The 21,262-nt window shown below is 43.5% G+C and overlaps 1 protein-coding gene across 12 annotated transcripts in view; it reads left to right on the top strand.

The window, feature by feature from the left end:
* Positions 1 to 21,262, top strand: part of ZNF644 (zinc finger protein 644) — a 71,685-nt gene that overhangs the window by 21,413 nt on the left and 29,010 nt on the right. For 6 of the 12 annotated variants that reach the window (XM_072342712.1, XM_072342710.1, XM_072342709.1 and 3 more), the window contains exon 1: positions 2,175 to 2,227. The exons of 2 other annotated variants lie outside the window; for them this stretch is intronic. The gene's annotated coding sequence lies outside the window, so the exon portion shown is untranslated. Of the gene's footprint in view, positions 1 to 1,705; positions 1,827 to 2,174; positions 2,228 to 2,269; positions 2,508 to 8,908; positions 8,965 to 19,025; positions 19,182 to 19,339; positions 19,385 to 21,262 lie in introns of those variants that run through there. 4 more of the 12 variants (XM_072342706.1, XM_072342705.1, XM_072342703.1 and 1 more) reach the window with 4 other exon arrangements.

The following is a 21,262-nucleotide window of genomic DNA, read 5'->3' as shown; positions in this document are numbered from 1 at the left end:
ACAGCTATCTGGATAGTAACTGCAGTTATGGAAAATGATGCAAAAAAATTGATTTCCTAATGTGCCTCCATTTGTTCTCAGTATTTAAATGCTTCTCATCTATTTGTACATTTAGCTCAGGTTTGGTTGGGTTTTGTTTTTAATGATGTTTTCAGAACCCTCCAGAACACGTATCTCTTTAATTTATTCACGCTGTAGTGAAACCTTTCCTAATGTCTAAACTGAATTTATCACAGTGCAGCTCGAAACTGTCACTTTTTGTTCTTAGCTGGATGGATTTAGTGTAGTCCTCTATTCTTTAGACTAAGAAATCTAAATCATTCCTATTTTCAGTTTGCATTACATTTCCCAAAAATTCTGATTGGTTGGTTGTTGTTTTTCCCCTCCTGCTCTTCCCCGGGCTTCCTTCTATTGGTGTTCTTTGAAAGATGCATTTTCTTGAAAGAGAGCCCCATCTGAGTGCAGGATTCCAGCCAGGGCTTTACTAGTGTTAAATGTGAGGAGAAATTGTTTGTATGTCCTAGATATGACAGGTCTGTTCACACACCTCTTTCTACGGCAGCTTTATTTCACAACAGCGTTGACACTGTGGACGCATGTTCCCTTTGTGATTTACGGTGGTGCACAGCCCCTGTTCTGAAGCCATGGTGGCTATTAATCTGTTTCTTGCCTTGCAACTGTGCAATTGCTGTTTTCCCACTTGAATGCAGAAACTGACAGTTGCATCCTATTTCTGCGATCAAGATCACTTGGAATTCTATTTTTGCCCAGCAACATCCCTGCAGCTCTGCCATTTGGTTACTGTTGGCAAATCATGGAATCGTGTAATATCCTTAGCTGGAAGGGACCCAACTCTACTCCACTACTCGTGTAATTAGAGGTCCAGGACACGTCCGTGCCTAAGGAACTACGTCTGCTATATTCTGTTGTTATTCAGAGAGGCACTGCCAATTACTTTTTGAGTAGTTTTGTACCACTGCAGACTTTTCCTTCTGTTCACGTTTCTTTCACATGCTCAGTTATTGAGTTCTGAGTCAGTGTCAAAAGCTTTACTAAAGTCAAGCCACAACAGACCTGCCGCTGTTCCCACCTGAGGTCCATTTATACTGTCATCAAATGGAATTAGTTTGGTTTCTACGATTTTCTTGACAAACCCACTTGGCTGTAACTTATCACTTCATTAGCTGCCAGGTACTTAAAGATGTGTGATTATCTGCTTCAGTGCTTTCCAGAGAAGGGATGCTGGAGTGCTTGGCGGTTCCTGGCTCTTCCTACACTCCCCTTGGAATTGCATGTGCTATGTGTTCCCTTCTCCCCACTTCTGAAGCACCAGTTGTCTTCATGAGCTCTGTGACAACTGCTCACACCTCTGAAGTCGCCTTATCACCTTCTCACTCTAGCGTGAAATCCTTTGGGCCTAACAAACCCGAAGGAAACCTAATTTATCAAAGCAGTCCCTAATTTACCAATTTGTCTCCCTCGAATCCTTGCCCTTTTGAACTGGAGCTTGCCATCACAGCCATCAATCTTTATGGCTGGCAGTGAAGGCAAGTTTCGTAGTGCCCTGTCAGAGATGTTCCACAAGGCAGAGCGGCCACCTCCGCGCTCTCTCCTCTCCCCTTGCTGCTGCTTTGCTCTGCGTTTCCTGCTCCGCTTTCTCACTGCCCCATCACATCGTTTGCCAGCCGCTGCTTGTTTCAGGACTGCCTCTTTTGTGCGCTTCCTTCGGCGTCTGACCTAGTTTTACACTTTCCGTGAGAAAGACACCGCAGAGCAGCAGGCGCTTCGGCTTCCCGCTCCCCCACGCACCGGGGGACCCGCCGCAGGTGAGGGGAGGCCGCGCTGGGGCGGGGGGCGGCCGCGTTCGGCATTTCGCCTTTAGAGGAGCCGTTAGAAGCGTCTCCTCACGCCCACGCGAGGCATCTCCCACTTGCGCTCACAGCGCTGCCGGGGCCAACCCGAGCCCGACGGCCAGCCGCGCGGCGATAACGGCCCCGCTCGTCCCGGCGGCTGGAAGGGCGGCGAGGTCGCGACCCCGCAGCTCGCTACGGGAGGGGGCGGCGCCGGAGCGGGAGAGGCGGAGGAATGAAACGCGCGTGCGCGCTGCGCTCCCCGGGACGTGGGGCTCCGTGTGCGGTATGGGGGGGGGGCCGGGAAGCTTACGCGATGACGTCATGACGCCGCGCGCAGGACGTAACCCCGGCGTGACGCACAGCCCGGCGAGCCCGTGAGTTTCCCGTTATGCTTTTTTTTTTTAACGCCCTCCCCCCGCTCCCCTCCCCCACCGCGGGGCGCTCCGCTCCGCACCGCACGGCCGGGACCGCCAGGGGCGGGGAGGGTCAGGGCCGGGGAGGGGGCCGGGGCTGAGGCGGGCGCGGCGGGCCGGGCCGGCCGCCCTAGCGGCGGTTGGCGGGCGGCCGTCGCCTCCATCCTGCTGCATCGGGAACATGGCGGCCGCCTCCGACCTGCTGCGGCTCCGCGGCTCGGCCGCTGCTGCCCGCGCGGCGGTAAGTGCCGGGCCCGGGGCGGCGGCGGAGCGGCCGGGAGAGAGCGGGCGGCCGCGGACCTCCCCCTTCCCCCCCCCCCCCCCAACGCCTCGCCGCCTCCTCCCGGCCTCGCCGGCGGCACCCGGGCCGTTCCCGAGCCGGCGAGCGGCCTCCCGGTGCCCCGGCCGGGCCGGACACAAAGGGCCGTGCGAGGAGGGCTCCGCGCGGTCACATGAAGCGGCACAGCCAGTGAGCGCGGGGCGGGGGGGAGCGGGCCGCCGCCATTGCCAGGCGCGGAGCGGCGGGGCAGCCTCGGCGGGGCCGGGGGAGGCAGCTGGGGAGCAGGTAACGCCGGGCGGGTGGGAAGCCGTGGCTCGCGGGTGGCCGGGGTCGGCCCGGGGGCTCCGGCGGGCCGTGGACCGGCCGGCTCCGGCCGCGGAAGCTCGCTGCCCCGCCGCGCTCCGTCCGGCCCGGTGACGCGCTGTGCCCGCCCGCTCCCTTCCTTCCCGGCTCGGAGCGGGACGGTCACCGTAGGATGCGAGGTTGTGCCGGTCCCGGCCCGCCGGCGGCTGATATCAGTGTGGTGCCACATCGCTACAAGGCCGAAGTTAGCGAGCACCCAGGCCGTGGGGTGGGGGCTTCTGAGCAAAGTTTGTGTCACATCAGGCTGCAGTGGTGAGCATCACCCTGCTTAGGAGCGTGTATCGTACAAAATCGTCAAAGTTTTCTGTTGTCATGTTTCGGTGTACAACCTTTAGTCTATCTGAAGTGCTTGCATTGGGGTAATATGGTCGTTATAAACTGACAAGTCATGGTGGTAATGAAAAACAAACTCTGTACATCCAAGCAGGCTTCCATCAGTGCTGTGGAACTCTGGCCCTTTAAGCGTGATCTCACCTGCAGTCACGTTCTGATTTTCTGCCTTCCCTCCCTCCTAGCACGTAATTGAATCATGAAGGTTGTGTCATGGAACTTCGCTTTGAGACTCGTGGGGAATGAACACGCACCAGATTTTAGGAAGAAGCCATTTCGTGCTGTGTAGCTTAATGAATTAACACACGGACAGATGCTTGGAGAGGTTTGTGTTCCAGAGATAAGGATCTCTGGAATTCCATCAAGGAATGGTACCTTTTACTGAAAAGCTTATGAAATGCATTTTTTAAATAAAAGTTGCAAAATATTTTTTTTCATTCAAATTAAGAAACAAGGCTTTAACTGAAGCATTTCAACATTTAAGAGGTTCATCTGAGTTTTGACTTTCTGTATAAAATCCTTTGCTGCTTGACTTGTGTAAAGCAGGTGATTTGAGGGCAGAGCAAATGAACTGATTAGGCAAAGCAGAATAGATCCTGAGGAGCTTTTGATGCGTCACTTGGGGAGAAAACGCAGCAATTTCCTTATTGGAGAGGGATTTAAGTAGGGTGTATGGAGGAGCAGTGCAGCGTGACAATCCCATTACACTGACTGACCATCAAAGCTGGTGATGCAGACCTGTCTGATAGGACTGCAGAGGGATGCAGTGCAGGGTTATGCATGAATAACGGCTAAAATGGGAAGAGTTTTCAAGACATTGTCTTTAAAATAGTTTCTTCCAACACCTAACACTAGTTCAGATAGAGGTTTCTTCTTATTTTAGAAGTTAGATGGGAAACATTTGAGGGTGAGAGGTTGTTAATTTCACCAGTAAACACCTTTCTTGTTTACAGAAATCGCTTCTTTTGTTGTCTTTTGTTATGCTGCAAATAGTCCTTGGCAATGTCATTTAGCAAAATCAGGGCAGAAGTGTATTACTTCGATTTTTTTCTTTTCTGAAATCTTGTGAAATCCAGCATCTCTTCTGCAGTAACACACAGAAGTAGTGCCAAAACCGAGGGAAATGCCTATGAAAGTTTGTGAGGGAACCTTAAAAGTGATCAGTATGGCCTTGAAATCTCAGCAGGTGACCTGAGCCGTAGGAAGAAGAAGCCCTGTTGACATGAAGCATCCTTGAGAAGTTAATTATGGGAGCAACAATTGACTGGAGCAGGAGCATCAGCAATTGAATTAACAGGATGTTGAACAATAGTGGCAGTGCCTTCCACTTTAAAATAACAGTGCTGGCCGATTTTCAGTATGGACACTTGGGTTGCCAGGGGAGTTTCCTATGGGATGGTTTGTGCTTACACTTGTATGTGTTTGCACAACCTACTTGTGCACAAACCTCCTATTTGTAGAGCCTTCTGCAGAAAACAAGTAGAAAGAGAATAAGAATCTTCTTGGTCATAAAGCATATACAGGCTTACATATCTCTGTTCACCTTGAACAGTTCCAGGTTTTTTACCAGCTTGCACAAGATCTCAGCAGTGAAAACTGGACAGAATGCGCTGTAGTCGTGCCACTTGCTTTGCAGTTCCCCCGAGGTTGGTTTGGCTGAAGGCTCTCTGAGATGTCGCAGACCGGCCCGGTTGGTTTGGCCAGTTGGGAGCTCGCTGTCAGCATGTTATTTATATTTTATAACAGCTTTTTGAGTTCTGCAACCATAAAATGATGTTGCTTTTAGTTGCTACCTGTTGAGATTATTGCTTTTAATTCCCTCTGTTATTTCCATACCAAATGCCTCACTCAATGCTATGGCTATTTTAAGCCAAACTGAAGTGATTCCCTATGTGCTGTATGTTTTGGTATTCTGTACTGTGTATTGAGAGATGGGTGAAAACATTTAGTAAAATGAGGTTATATCTGCACAAAGCTGCACTCACATTGACTTGTTAACTGATTTAGGCTGGCAGAGCCTCCAAAGCATGATTCCTTCAGCTGGAATTTGTGTGCAAACAACTTGAGAGCGTGAAGAAATTCCTGTTAAAACAAAGCAAAACAAGTCTTCCTTCTCTCAAAATATGTTCATTTATCCTCCTGAGCACTCTGAAAAGAAGCAGATTTTTGATAGTGAGCCTTTTTCCTTGCTGCTTTTTTGGGATGTAGATGCAAACTTATACAGCTGCTGGCAAAAGAGCTTGCGGTACCCAAGGAAACTATGAATGCCAGTCATTTTGTTTGATACGCTGCATGTAGGTACTACTGGGCTAACTAGGTTAAAGATTCCCACGTAGTTTGTGGTCAGAAAAACACCCTTTTAATGCTTACTTAAAGAAAAAGTCTTTTATGCCTGTATGCAGTGTGTCTCTTAAATCAAAACTTGTGTCAACTAATAGCAGAGAATTCACACAAGCAGGGATGGGTAACTGTCATGCCCACGTTGTTCACTGCATTGTAGAAAAGGCTTCTTTCTGCTGTATGAGGATGTGAAATAGACACTGGGATTTCCCTCACAGCTGAAATCATCTGAAATGGACCCCAATCCGGTGCATGTCTGCAACACAGTAATACTGTTTCTGTACGGTTTCTGTAAGTCGCAGCTGTCTGTCAAGAAGGGCCACGTAATGAGTGTGCACAGACTTGGAATGTGCATTTAAAGAAATGGAGAGAACACGATGGTCACAGGATCAGTCATGTTACCTTGCGTGCGATGCAGCGCGCGTTTAATCCTGGGGTAAAGTCTACCCGTAATTCTGCTGTATTCACTCAGAAATCTGAAGGAGAACAAGCTTTCAAAAATTCCAAAGTAAGGGGGGAAGCAAAAGCAAGTAAAAGTATCTCATTGTGCTGCTTCTGTCACTGTCCGGCCGCACCGAGCAGCTGTTAGCTTGAGAAGTTGTTGCTGCAACGCCCTGAAGCTGCCAGTGAGGTTGAAGGGGAGAAGATGGTGAATTAACAGTGAGTGTGCAACGTCTTGTTTTTGTTACGCTAAACATTAACTGGCTGTTTCTTATCAAGCTTGGGACTACAGAGCGCGCTTCCTCCAGCAGGGGTGATTGCTGTTGGTAGGGAGTTGCTGTTCTTAGAGGTGGCTAAGCCCAGCTACTGGGAAAGATAGATCTCTCGCTAGTGTTATCACTAATTGACAGTGAGTGCTTAGTCTTACATGTAATTGATCAGTTGAAGAAGGATGACTTATTTAGAATTTTAGTATTTCTTGAAGCTTAATCCAGAGGGTACAAAGTCTGCCTAACTCAGAACAAAGGTCAGATTGCTGGGCTTGGGAGCATTGCAGGCCTGTTGTCAGTGTGTAGTAATGATTTTGTATGACTAACATGGCGAGTCAGATACGTTCTGTTTTGCACAAACTTTGCAGTTGAAGACACATTGTGTTTTGAGGGAATTCCAGGTGCTTTAGTGTAAGAATGTGTTCGCCAGCAGAGTGGTAGAACATAAGCAAAGCAAGATGCAAATTATAGGTCTTGTATAGCCTTAAATACTTTATTTACAACCTTTTGCCTGATCTTTCCTTTTTTAACTTGTGAAGAGCGAGGAATTGTTTACTATGTGATCATTGTAATGTTGCAGAGTAGCAACTGAACACTTCCTGCCTGTCTGCTGAATAGTGAGCTGTGCTTCATCCCATCTACCTTTCCAGTTGTGCTTCTTCAGGGTGACAGCGGTGGGCATTCCGCTCCAGATTCCTTTCCAGTGCAGACATCCAGCAGGAGGTCAGAGGGCTGCTTTGGGAAAACTGTTGCTTCTGTCTGCAGTGCTGTAATGGCTCTGTGCTGCTGGTAGGAAGTGGCAGGCATCTGTTTCTTGTCTGGCTACAGGCAGCAGGCTGGTGGGGGGTGGCTTGGTTTTGTTTGGTTAGGTTTTGGTTTTGCCTATTCTACTTGATAGGTTGCTGTCTTCCTCCTTTTTTTCTTTTTTTCCCCATATTTAGCTTTATGCTTCTGGTGTCAGTCCTCTGAGTATTTCTGCTGTTTGCTTCTGTTTTACACAGCTTTTCTAGCAGCATTGTTAGCCAGTTTGAAGTAATTCTCGACTTTCTCTTTTTACAAAAGCCCTTAATGTTTATAGTGTTTGCTGCTCGTATCTTTCTTCATCTTCATACCCAGGCATAAGCAGCAGCTTCATGGCTGCAGAGGTTCAAACACTATCTCTACTATTATCTTTGTATTAAAAATAAATGGTTTTTCAGTCAAAGCGGCAGGAAAGGTATAAAATGTTAATCCTTTAACTAGGTTTCCATGCACCAAAACAGTGCTTGTAGTTTATAGAAGAGTTTACAGTATCTATGATTATTTCATTTGCACAGTAACTGTAGCTGCTCTTAGGGAGTCTTCAGTGAAGACTTTGGTTTCTGTGCCCCTCTGATAACTGTCATGGAGGAAAGAGGGAGTATTATAATTCTTATGAAAGCTTTTTTTCTTGTTGTTTGCTCTAAGTTGAGTTGCTATTAGAAGTATATTTTCATGTATATTTTCATACATTTTTGCTCAAAAAGTTGTGGTGTAAATAACTTTGTTTCTTCCCACAGGAGGGCTGGGTTTTGTGCAGTAGTTGTGAACATATCTTCTGTGGGAAAACCCAGAGTGTTTGTGCTGTCGGTGAGTGGGAAGCGCCAGCTCCGCAGCTGGCTGTGCAGCGGGTACTCATCCTTCCTGCTGACTTTTTGTTTGTGTTTTTTCTAGATCTTCCTAGATTTTCATGTATGTGTAGGCATGATAGAAGTCAGTCTTGTCTTGAACAACGCTTTAAAAGCCAAAAACCTGTTGCATGTAGCGAAAGCAACTGCAATGCATGAAACCTATACAAGAGGTTAGAGCTCTGAAAGTACTGCAAAAGCACTTCTTTGTCTTCTGTTATTTTGCAAACAAAACACCAGTTATTGCCTCCTTCTCGGGTACTTACTAATTGATAAAAATTAGGACAAGTTTCTTTTCCTGGGGAAAAGCACAGAGGATAGGTGCTGGGAGATGAGCTGTGAGCAGCAGCCTCAGAGGCTTTGGCGCAATTACAGAGTGGGTAAGAGTTCTCTTTGCCTCATATGCAAACTGCTGCGTAGGTGAATCTGAGGTGGAATTGTTGCTTGTGTGGTACATAAAGAAGACACTAAAGGTAGCATATTAGAAATTCCTACATCTTTGTTTTGGAGAAGCCTCAGAAGGCTATTTTGTCTGGCTTGTTAGGGACTTTGGACTAGCACTTGTGTCCATGTCCTTATAAAGCCTTGAATGTGCTAGATGATGGTGACACACGTAGTGATGGGAAATGACAGGCGTTTACATGAGCTGCTTCAGCAGTGATTCTCATGGACCTTTTCTGTGTGTTCCTGTAAAATACCGGCATCTGTTCCCAGACTTTTTGGGTGGTGAGACTGCTGTGCGTGTGATAGAAACTGTGGATTAGAGGGTCCCTTTCCTTTCCTGGTGTGTATAAGGTTTGGAGAGGAGGGCAGCTTGCCCATAAAAATCTTTTCCAGTTTTACCACTCTGCTGTGATTGAAAGAGTGTTTTTGCTGCTTGCTATTGTACCAGTAGAAATGTGTGTTAACAGGCATTATTTATTTCTTCTGCAGAAGGAGAGGAGCCAAAAATAGAAGAGCTCCTTGGGAGAAACCATTTGAGTTACTGTATAACAGAAGTGTCCTACTATTTCCAAAAATACCGCACAGGTACAGCGATAACTCATTTTTAGAAGTGTCTAAAAGAGGAAAAGCTCTCCCATTTTGATCCTCAAGAGAAAAAATGATTGCAGCCTTCTTGAAAGAGATCTTTCAACACAGATGGCTCTTTAAATGTTGAAATGGGTCGTGGGAATTGAGAAGTGTAGTAACGCTCTTGTTTTCTGCATCTCAGCTCTTGATTCATAATTCTGTAAGGTTTGTTTGTCTTGAGATGGGTTGATTTCATTGTTCAGTTACATAAAAATTCATTAATTTTGCATTTCTGAGCCTACTGGAGGCCTAACACGGGTGAACAGAGAGGGAGGTATGCAGGCCGTACTATAGCAAGGTGTCATTTAAAAACAAAAATAAAATTGAGATGTTGGTTTTTGTGATCATTTCAGGAGTCGTGTGTCCATGTTCCTCTTATCTATCCACATAGATCTTTGTAAACATTCCTATAGAGACAAGCAATTCAAATCCTGTTTTTTTCCAACCTAAGAGCGAGGTGCGAAGTTGTAAATTAGTATCCTGGCTAGGATTATTTGTTGGCATTTAGAAAAATTGGGAGGATGTGCAAGTTCTGTGGTCTCCTCAGAAATCCAGCAAAACGCGTGAGAGTATTAGAAGGATGGGTTTGTACTGCAGTGTTCCAGCTGAAAACTTCCTAATAGCGTTTGGAGCGTTAATGGGGAATTGTTTGGTTTTGGCTTGTTAAACTGTTTAAAGAAAAGGGGGTTTGTTCAGTTTCTGTGACATGATCCTTCTGATATTTGGGATGTAGGGCACTGCTTTAGTTGAAATTGTATTTAATGTGTTTCAAATAAACTTAGCTTTAGGTTCACCTAGTAAGCTGATTGCGAGCCGTGCTGCTGCCTACCATTTTCAGGAGATGTAAAAATACCAAAGAGGAAGAATTGGAAGTGGTCCTTTGGATTGCAGTTTCCACAGTCTTAAAACAAAATCTGCCAGCTTAGTAATATTTATTTTAGGGACCAGGGTAATTTTATTCAAAATTATCTCCCTACAAGCTTTTATTCTTCCAAATAGTTTTATCTTTTTTATTTTTCTCCTTTTTCTACAGTAAGTCATCTGAAATGCCATTTGCAGCAGGAAGAGGCTTAATGTTGTCCTTTTTCTTCATGACTTCTGTCACTATTAATTCATTAGCATTTCTTCCTCATCTTGAAGGAGATTTTTGTTATTCAGATGTGAAAATCAAAGGTGTATGATCTTAATCAACAACTTAGAAAGAATGCATAAATATTAAAGTACCACTATGAAGCATAACCTTTTGTTACCACTGCTTTAATTCAGAATTCACACTTTGTTTTTAATAGGGCAGTGCTTCCAGTTGACTAAAAAAACCAAAGAACGCCAAAGTCAAACCCCCCTTTCCTTCAGTTTTGTCCTCAGTATGAATCTGAGTGGTTTATGACAACACATATGTCATTTAAAAAAAGAAAAAAGGACACAAATATCATATTGTTTTCCTCTGAATATTGTGAATCCCTGGCAACTTTCTGATAGGCTAATGTAGTCAAGGAATAGGTTTGGGGAGGGTATTTCCAAGTCTAGTTTTTGGAGGGATTTCACTCTTCTTTGCTGTAATTTCCTTCATTTTCTGCTTTAGTTGTCCTTTGAATTTGCTTTTGCGAATCTAGGAAATTCGGGAGTGTGTTTAATTCTTGGCTCTTATTTTCTTTGTTGCTTAAAGTTGAGTAAATAGGAAGCGATCCAGTTCTAAGCATTTCTGTTAGAATTGCTCTGGTGAAGTCTGCTCCTCTATGTTGTATGTAATATTAAGGCAGAGTTCCTCTCTCATGCATTTAAACCAGAATAATTTGCATTTCATAGAATGGTTTGGGTTGGAAGGGACCTTTAAGACTGTCTGTTTCCAACCCCCTGCTACAGGCAGGGATTTGTAGATATTCTCTGAGCATTTAGCCTTGCTTGTAGTTTCTGCAGTGTTCTAGATGAAAACAAATATGAAACAGTGGAGCTGAACTTGCAAATCTAAATGTGTATGTTTATAAAACTTCCAGTGATTCGAGGATGTATTAGTTAATATGTATGAATTGTTTGCAAGAAGTATTATCAGATCTCTTTTAATTGTGGGTGTGCAAAACCACTGGCAAAGTTTCCATGGTTATCCATGTAATTTGTGCCAAATGTATTGATGCTTTGTAATGATGACTGTATGCAGCCTTAGCCACTACAAATTCAGTTCTGTGGTCTGCTGTAACCCAATGTAAAGCCTATAAAATAGGCTTAGAGTGTGGTCTCGTGTCTCTTTTGTTCCTTGAGCTACTGTAGGAAATTTGGTTGGAAAATGTGTTTTCATTAGGAAAAGTGAAGTTAGATGGCTGTATACCAGAACAATAACAAGGAAGTGTATTTTATTATTAAGCCCCAACCAGACCAAGTGCCTAACTGCAGCCAGCAGGCTGGCTGTGCACAGATAAGCATAACTGGTGTGGTTTGCTTTCTGCCTTTGTCTTTTCTGCAAGTTTTACCACTTGAGGAGCATACCAGAAGGATGGATTTCTGTAGGCAGAAATAGAGTAATTCGTTGCTGTAATCTGTCATATGATGGAGCACTTATATCATGAGGTCAGTATTTCATATGAGTAGCGATGTTTGTCTTGTGACTGTAATGGAATATTTAAGGAGGTGAAGATGAGTGGCCAAACACTCAGACTATAATGGTTTTTCTTCTGTGCATCATGCCAGGTATGTTGTGACCTTTTGACTGTAGGTGCTGGCTCAGTTTTTTGGCTGTGCACCTGTATCGCTTGGCAGTGGAAAGTAGGCCAAATGCGTGCCAAAACAGTGCAGAGAAACCCAGTATTCTTGGTATATACAAATGAAGGGAGGCAAGGCTCCACTGACACCTAAAGGCTGAGAGTTTGAAGAGAGTGTCGTTTATGTAAGTGATGGACAGTGTTGGAAGCTTGAAGTGCTGCCAGACCAAGAGTAAGCATCGAGTAGCTCAATGAGGAATGGGGTTTTACTTACTTGGAAAAGCATTTGCAGCACCTGCTGTAAAATGACAGAGTGGTTTGAATTGAAAGGCATATCAGTCCACCCTCCCTGCCACAAGCAGGACACCTTCCACCAGATAAGGTTTCTCAAGATCCCAGTCACCCTGGTCAATCCTCTGTCTTCATAAAGCAGCCTCCTGTGAAATGGAAGCTTTACACTGCTCATGTGTGACTCCTCAGAGTGGTCTTTCATATATCCTAAGGGATGGAATGTAGAAAGCAAAGTATTTTGTATCTTCATTTCAAATCTGATGAGCATTAGTTGAATCCTACTGTATAAAACATGTTTTTAAATATATATTTTATTTGGATAAAACTATTGCAGGAAGACTGCTGGTATCGGAATATATGTATTTAGGTGATTGTTTTATGTAGTTGTCTCTTTCCTTGAACATTGCTTACAGTGGCAGCTTGGCCCTCCAATGAGCAGTCTCTGTGGGAGCCAGCTGTGGTGCTAATGGACTCTAATGCTCCAGAGTGTCTGCTCTGTCCTCTGCTGGAGGTTGTCAACTTTCAGAGATGCTCATTTAGTCTTTTCTTCCATTACTGTTATAAAGGGAGTGCTCTCCCTCTTTCTTATTAGTGCTCTCCCACCACTGTTTGCTTGCTTTGAAAGTGTCATGAGAAGAAGGGTTTTTTTGAGAAGGGAGTGGAAATTAGGGAGCTGAAATACCTCTCTGTGAAGAGAAACTGGAGGAGCTGGAGTCGTTCAGCCTGGAGAAAAGATGGCTCTGGGGAGACCATGTAGCAGCCTCCCAGTATTTTAGGTGGGACAGGGAAGCTGGAGGGAAACCTTTTATTGGTGAGTGTTTTGGAAGAGCAAGGGGGATGGCTTTAAACTAAAAGAGGGGAGAGATAGATCAGATATTAGGAAGAAATCCTTCTCTGTGAGGGTGGTGAGGTACCGGCATATCCCAGGGAAGCTGTGGGTGCCCCATCCCTGGAGGCACTCAAGGCCAGGCTGGGTGGGCCCTGGGGAACAGCTCACCTGTGGCAGGATTTGAACTACATGGAAACAGTATTGCAGTCTTAAGAAAGCAAGGAAAGTGTTGCAGGTTTTGTCATTTTTAAGACTGCAAAAGTGTTGAGAAGGAGTTGTAAGTGGATGCACACACTACTTTTGTCTCAGGTTTTCTAAACAGAAAATCCAGGGAGACGGGAATCTACTAAGAAACTCCTTTTGGCTACAGCTCCTGCTTTGATTTTGTAATCTCTTCTGAGAGGGGATTTTCAGTGGTTGCTCCTGTAAGGATGGAAAGCACACTGCTGCCTGAGTAACCTCATACCGGACTGTGTCCCTACAGCCCATGGGTTAAAATAATTACATTGCTGGTCTTGTTTCCAGCGTCCTACGAACTGTTAAGTCTCTTAAATGCAGTTGTTTGAAAAGTACACTGCTATGCTCTTTTGATTAATGTAAATGAATTTGCACAGAGTACAGTTGTAGAGAACACTGTTAGAGAGGTACATGTGACTAAAGAAAGTAGTCTGGAGTGAGATATTGTCAAGTGTGTAGCCAGAGAGAAAACTTGAGTGATTTGCTGCCTTGGGGTTTAAACAGAGTTTGTAATAAGAGGTGTTGGTGTCAGAAAAGCACTAAAGCTGAGAAGAAAATGGCTACCCGAAATCATTGTTGCTACAGTAACAACATGGCTTGACTATTAATGTGCTGCTTTCATAATAAATTCTGTGATTCTGTGATTCTGTGATTCTGTGATCATGTTAGGTGTGTTGTGTGAGATGCTGCTCCTAGGTAGAAAGAACCTTATTGAGAGTAGATTTAAATCCACTTGGAAGCCTGACAATAGCCATTAATATCTTGTTTTAGAATATTTATCTATTTATTGGAAAGACTAATTTGTAGTGAATGTTTTTTCTATTAGAAAAATAAATTACTTAATGGTTTTCAATTGTACTGATAAATTTGTTGTTCCTGAAACAATTTGCAGGAAGATAAAGTACAGAGTGAGTGATCTCAGTAGTAAGTTTAATAGAAAACTACATAGGTTGTTCTGAATTATTTATTTATTATTCTGTTCTATTTATTTCCGTGGAAACTGCAACAGATGGAAAGAGCACAATAACAATATTTGATAGAGCAAATTCTCAGCTACAGAACACTATTTCCCAACATAGTCCCCACAGGTAGCTGTGCATTTTCACCAGCAGTGAAAAGAGCCTGTGTGCTGCACTTAGAGCAGTCTGCTCCAGTGGAGGAAACCCACTGTGGCCACTGCTTAAACGCACCACTCACTGCCTCATTGCGCTCACGTCTACTGGTTGGTTTCCATCGGTGTTCAACAAGCATAGATGAATGTCAGTAGGTGCCATTTTTTCCACATAGCGGAGTTCACTGACACCCCTTTGCTTCATGTGCACTTCCACGTCAGACTCCTTTCTGTCAGGGTGCCCTTCTGCCACCAGCTGTCACACGGCAGCAACACATAATGGGACATTGGTGGGACAGTTTGGCCTCTACTGCTGTACCTCCAACATATGCCTCTGACATCATGTGCTGACATAGTAAAATATGAGGCACTGCTTTTGGAGAGCCCCTCATAATACTCTCATGAATTTAGTGTGCATTAATAACGTTGGAAACGTCCTTGTTTTCTCTTGTTGTTTCAAATACTTCACTATCTTGAGTTAAAATTAGGAAATGACAAAACTGGCATCCTAATTGAAGATTTAAAAATAAGGAAGGCTCTTATTTAAGTGTAATCTATGCATCTCTGCATTATATTTTATTTCACAGGGCTCTCGACATAGGTGTTCTGTAGTAAAATTTGCACATTTTTCTCTAATTGAGAAGAGCTCAGTTACATTGGAGAATTTTGAAGATGTGTAAGGAAGAGGTCAGTCAGGAAAGAGATGTGTGAAGTGCAGTGAATGTGTGAAAACAGGTTGATGCACTGGGTCTCACAGGTGGTGGTCTGGGAGTGGGTATACATTGGTAACTGTCTGCTCTCCATCCAAGTCCATTGTGTGTGGAATGCATTGTATAGTGTGTCAGATCCCACATGTGCTTACTTTGAATGTACTTCTGTAGTGTTCGTATTGGGACAATCTTACTCCACCCGTGTACTGTCTCATACAAAACAGCCTTCTGACTCCTTTCGGTGGAGTCCTGTCTCATTTACTGCATCTCAGACGTGTGCTGGATATATGAATTGCAATTTTCAAGGCTGTAGAAAAACGTTTGGTATGTAGGAACAGTCATTTGGGTAGTGGTTGTTGCTCTTTGTTACACTGAAAAGGATGCACCAATTTGGTATACACAAGGCTTGAACACTTTGTGGCTCTTACGTACAGCTTTGCCTCTATGTTTTATTGAAATTCAGGGGGCTTGGTGGAAAAGAGAACCATTGTTACTTTAGAAATGAACTTGGAAGTGGAACAGGGTATTTTCTTAAGATGAGTGAATGGAACGTGCTGCCTCTGATATTTAAAAAATAAAAAGCATGCGTTCAAGTTAAGGCCCTTGTTAACTTAGAGAAGAACTTCAGCGAGTGCTTTGTGCTTTGGATTTATCATTGCTTATTTCCAACTGAGAAACTGAGTGTGCAAACTTGAACTAAAATTCCACGACTGATTTCTGTACAGTAGACACGGTTTCATGTGACTGTGTCTGTGTTCTGGAGTGCGTTCGTGCAGTTGGAAAAGGCACGTCCCTGTATTTGGGTGTGCTGTGTATATAAAGCTTGTGTGATTATATAGCAAAGGAACATGCAGTAATTCAGACTGGAGGAGTTCCAGAGCTGAAGGGCTGAGGTAGTTACTGCACAGGTAATGTATTGCAGAGATTTTGCTGACAGTATAATGATGAGAGAAGTGTGCAATGTCAAGGATGATGCCAAGGTTATGTGCAGTGTCAGTAATGTGGAGTGAATCAGAGAGATGATGTCACACTGCTTTAGGCTTTTCCTGCTTGAGAGAAGCTGTTATGTTCAAGGTATATAATGGCAGGAAATCAAAAGCTGGTTCGTGTGGTCATGGTAAATGGACTGAAGGGTGACAGAAAACTTACAGATGTCTGCTATGCTGAGAGTATATTGATTTGCAGTTTAAACTGGTGGAGTTCTACAGAAAGAAGGGAAATTGCTGCTCTGCAGTTTATTGTGTATGTTATGGTAACTATCGTTGTGAGGAGTGCCATTTGATTTAGCTGTATCCTGACGGACTGAATATCAACAGTACATAGGATATCGCAGCTAACCTTAGCTGGTGGGGAAGCTGCAGTGAGAAGTAACCTTTAGCAACAATATATTAATATTCTTTCTGAAGAGCCAGAAGTTCTTTAAACTGATCCTTTAGTTTGCTTCTATGATGCATTAATTTATTGGTTATCATATACTTGCTTACTGGATAATGTATGTTCAAAGCAGACAGGTCTTAAATGTATCTGCTTTTTGTTCTTTTCCCTTGCTTCTCTGCAGATACCTTTCCGTCCTGACTGTGTGCCTGTTGTATGCATCTTTAAACGCCTACTTCTGTCTGTATAGAGATGAAGATGAAAAGTAGCCTTTTTAACTGATAGTTGTTCCATTAGTCCAAACCCCAGTCTACCTAGAATATTTTTCCCTCTGAGAGCTTTTCCTCTTTTTTCTTATTTAAGTAATAGAGATTTTTGAAATAGTAATTAAATTTGTCATTTGACTTGACTGATGATAAAACACAAGCTCTTTTTTCTTGACTCAGGTTATTCTCTCTGACAACTTTTTTCCCACTGTGATAGTCCAATTGATGTTACATTCATCTGCTTGTAATCTGCTTGTTTGGACTGAAACAGCTTCCCTCTGAAGTATCATCAGTTGTGTTCGTCTCCTGCGCTGTCATACTTCTCCTTGAAGTGCTTCACCGTCCCATATGGGGGTGTTGTCAAAAAGCAAAACTTCTTCTCAGTAGAAAAATGAGATCAACGGTTCCACGTGAACACCCCACCACAGCTTTGGGAACCGCGCGTGTGCTTTTTGCTGTGCTGGATAAGACAAAGGAAGAACTGTAAGGGTTGGGATTTTTTGAACTGTTTTTTCATATATAACTCAAAGTCTAACAGGAGATGGAAAATGCTGGAGACACTCTTCTCTCTTTCAGTGCCTTGCTTGCTATTTCTTTCAGTCACTGAAGACTCTTTGAAGGCAGAAGCATCTCCAGTAAAAGGACTTAATTCTTTGTAGGTTGTTTAGCATTTGATTTTGACTGAATTTTACTGACGGATAATTTTTCAGATAATGGTGTCTGTACAGTTCCTGTATGCAAGTATTGCTTTGCAACAACTATTGCAAAAACAATGATTGGTAAAATTGATTGTGGCGTTTGTAATTGAGTTGATTAAAGTTGGAATAGCACATGTTGAGATAACTTCTACAGATTCTCAAAGGGAATTAATGAACTGGTTTTAGAGAAGAACGTGTTGAAGTTCAAGCACTTGTTTTATGTGCACTGAGTGGCTGTTAACATAAACTGAATGGTAGTTCTGTACGTTTGTGGGTACAGAATGTTTTAATTTATATCAAAAAGCATCAAAAGTGGGAGCTGCTGCTGGGTTCCTTGAGGAGCTTTTTGTCATCCACCACATTAGATCTATTAGATTTCTGTGCATTTGTGGAGGACTTCCAGAGCTGCATCAGATGGTAGAAGGAAACTTCTGCCCTTTCACTGCACCTTCTCTCTGCCATATGTCAATGTAACATGTCTTAATGCTGGGACAAGGGTGTCCTGATGGATGTATCTGTCAGTCTCAACCAAATAAATACATTTCCTGAATCTCAGGAAGTGCTTGAGGTTAGGACCACAGGTGCAAACTAGTGCTGTGTTTTTGCATTAAGCTGCCGAAGTGAACTGTTCAGCCCCAGTTTATACCAACAAAAAAAGTAGTTGCTACGGTTTATTCTCACCTTTGTTCCTTTATCTTCCTTGCTTCCTCCATAATCAAAATGAGCTGTGAAGGAGAAAGCTGGTTTTCTGTTACATTAGAACTTTTACTTTAAAACAACAAAAAGCTTTTCTCTCAATTACATTCCTGACTGCAACTATTCCAGGAGAAGGTGCTGGCTGGAAAGAGTTAAGGGTATTCTCCCGGATGGATGTGAAAGTACGATTCTTGAGGATCTGTTAGAGTTTTTCTATTAAAAATAAGGACTGAGTGGTAGGTAAGTGCATCAAAAACCTTATCAGGATTACTGTAAAGGTTCCTTGTACACCTCTGCAATCTGATGTTCCTCGGCCTTTGCAATCTAGTGTTTCTCAAAGGTTTTCCCCAGAAAGGGGCCTGTTGTAGGAGGTACTTCATTATTGAAAACAGGACACTACTAACTTAAAGAGAAAGTGGACAGAAGTATATTTAGTCTGAAAATAAGGTGTAATTGTAATGACCAGAGGAGAAATTGGGCAAATTTTGTAAAGTAAATCAGATTTGAACTCAGGTGAATGATCTTAAAATAAACTATGTATTGTGAATGACTGTGAGCTCAATGCAGGAGTCATAGGTAAAATATTTTCTGCTCTGCTTGTAGGTGGAAAGCTGTTACCTTAATTGTTCTTCACCTGAATTTTGAAGTAGCAGCGGTAGCAGTCTGCTTTCAGAAGCAATACTAAGGAAGCTTTTGTAGCTGATCTCCAGCTAGTCATAAAGATTAGAGTTGGTTAGTGGCTGTGGCATGGTCATCTCTAACAATGTAGCTTGTATATTTTTAACTTATTCCTCAGGTACTTTTTGAGAACCGCCTGTCTCTGTGTGACTCACACATGCTTGAGTGATTGTGCTTGCCTGGGCAGTATCCATGTACACGTCTTGGTTGCTGTGTATGGACTGAAGAGTTTTTTGTGCCTGCTTTGCTGATTGATATGGTGTACGAAAAGCAGCAGCACTTCTATGCTGTTTTTGTTGTTTTTTTCACTGGTTTAGGTGATCGGCCCTGACAGTGCATCAGCCTTAGTTCAGATTCACTGATCAGTGAGATCTGCTTGTGCTTTTGGATGCTGAAGTCTGCCTGTTTTACTTTGGTGTTATTAGGGTGCCTGTGAGATATTGTCTATCTCTGCCTGTGCTAGGTGCTTCTTCCTGCCTGTTCTCAGCCCTAGCAGAAGAGGCTGGCAGCATATCAGTGGTCAGAGGCACAGCATTCTTGCAGTGGCTCTTTCACTGTTGTGGACCACTTCCCTCCTTGGTGAGGCCTCAAGGTGAGTACACTGTTCTCACTGGCTTCTGAGTCCCTTTGGGCCCTATCTTTGTTACCTCGTGGTGGAGAGACATTTTCTTCATAGCTGCTTTCTTGATAATGAGAATTAAGACTTGAAAAATGAGAGGTAAAACATTTGTGATTTTGCCTTTCCCTCAGGAACCCTGGGGAGCCTCTCTTGGATCTGCTGGGAAAGAATTCCAGGTGCGCAGTTATTTCAATTGTCAACACCCTTGAAATGAGCAGTTGCTGTTAAGATTGAGCTGTTTGTGCTGTAGTGAGAGGAATCCTCCTTGACAGCAGAAGGACCTTTGATGGGGAAATGTTGGCTGGGCAATGCAGACAGGCAATGAGTCTCAGTGCTGTCAGTCATCCTGGCTACAGCTGGTGAGTCCCACCACTGCAGGCTGCTTACCTGCATCAAAACATGTGTGTGCTGCTGCAGTGCTGTCGGATGTGTGGCAGGGCTGTGGGTGCAGTGGTTACTAAATCCTTAACAGGATCCCACTTTTTTTCCCTGTGTACACTAAGAGCACCCTGTGAGCCAAAAAAAGTACTTATATTCAAGAATACTTGTATTGGAGCTTTTTCAAAGGGGTGGATCATCTCCAGGTAGGCAGTATAGGAGAGATTTGCCATTTTATTGTAGCAGTCTGAAGCACTTGGTCTAATGTGTTGTGTTGTCATGCCAAAGCTGCAGCAGCACAGCATGGCCTGTGCCTGCTGGATTACTATGTCCAGTTGTCTGGGCTTGATCTTGTGGTGCAGAGATGCTGTGCGGTTGAATGAGAAATGAAAACAGTGTGGAGAACAGCTTTTGCTAGTGTTAGGCCAGTTGCAGTTTTTGGAAGATAAGAGGATTGTTGCAATGGTGAAATGAGTTTGCAGGGTGGCTGGGTCATTATACTGAAAAATTGCTTGCTGTGAAAGATGTTAGGCTGGGCCTGGCTTTTGCCAACCAAATTGCACAGGCTTACTGAGATGTCTGTTTTAGTGCTAGTTCTGGTGCTTGGTAGTGTTAAGCTGCACAGACCTTCCCCTTTTCTGAAAGGAGTTTTGGCTCATTGTGCACGGAAGGTTTGGTTTGTGAGTTTTTAAACTGCACTTGATACTGAGCTTTCTGTTACATCTAGTAGGGCTTCACTGCTGCTTGAAAAAAATTCCTTTGCTTCTATAGGCACAGGAACTGGCTCCTTATAAACTAGATTTTTTTATTATTATTATCGGGGGGGTGGAGGGAAGTATGACGTAATTGAGAAAGGAATGTAGCTTTTCAGTAACATGGCAGAAAGGTTGCAGTTTTATGTGGTAATCAGGAAATGATCCTGTGGCTTGCGGAAGGACCCTGGAGACTTGTCTTCTGCTGGTTTATATTGCCTACAAAAACTTGGCAGAAGTATCCTTCCTTACTGTCTGCCTTTGTATTTCAGACAGATGGCTTTGCGATGGAGGCTGACTGGGGAACTAAGACTTGAAAAAGCTGCTGCGTATGAACCAAGTTAGGAGAGGAGTCCTAGGCAGTATGTGAGGAAATGTATCTCTTTCCAGATTAATTCTGGTGATGGATTCCTGAGTTTTGTCTTGATATGAGCATCTTGTGCTATAAAGCTGTATTCTTGGCTTCAGTGGTAGTAAACTGTGTTTGCAGAGATGCTGCATTTGGTCCATTCTTGTTTTGTACAACTCCAGTAACTTTCAGTCTCTTCCGAATGGCCTGCAGTCTGATATCTCTAACCAGGAAGTGAAAAGTTTCCTTATGAAGTACTTTTGAAGATTTGTGAGCAAAACCGAAAATAGATTAGTTAATCTGTTTATGATTTTATGGTTAGGTTATCATTTTAAAATTATAGGTAACTTTTTCTGAAGGAAAAATGAGGAACTGGTGAGAGCCTGTATTTAAAACTTTCCAACACTTAATTTCAGGTGCTTTGATAGATTTTATGGAAAAGGGCAGAAAAGTTTGATTTCTAATCATTTATTCTCTGTAGGAACATAAAATAGCTGAGTTTGAAAGCTCTAGCTGAAATGTGGAACTTTTCTTGCTATGCAACTTTTTCCTTCTCTTCTTAGTTTAGTAGCATC

The sequence above is a fragment of the Excalfactoria chinensis genome, chromosome 8 (assembly GCF_039878825.1).
Source record: "Excalfactoria chinensis isolate bCotChi1 chromosome 8, bCotChi1.hap2, whole genome shotgun sequence".
Lineage (NCBI taxonomy): Eukaryota > Metazoa > Chordata > Aves > Galliformes > Phasianidae > Excalfactoria > Excalfactoria chinensis.
This window is presented reverse-complemented; position numbering and strand designations above follow the sequence as displayed.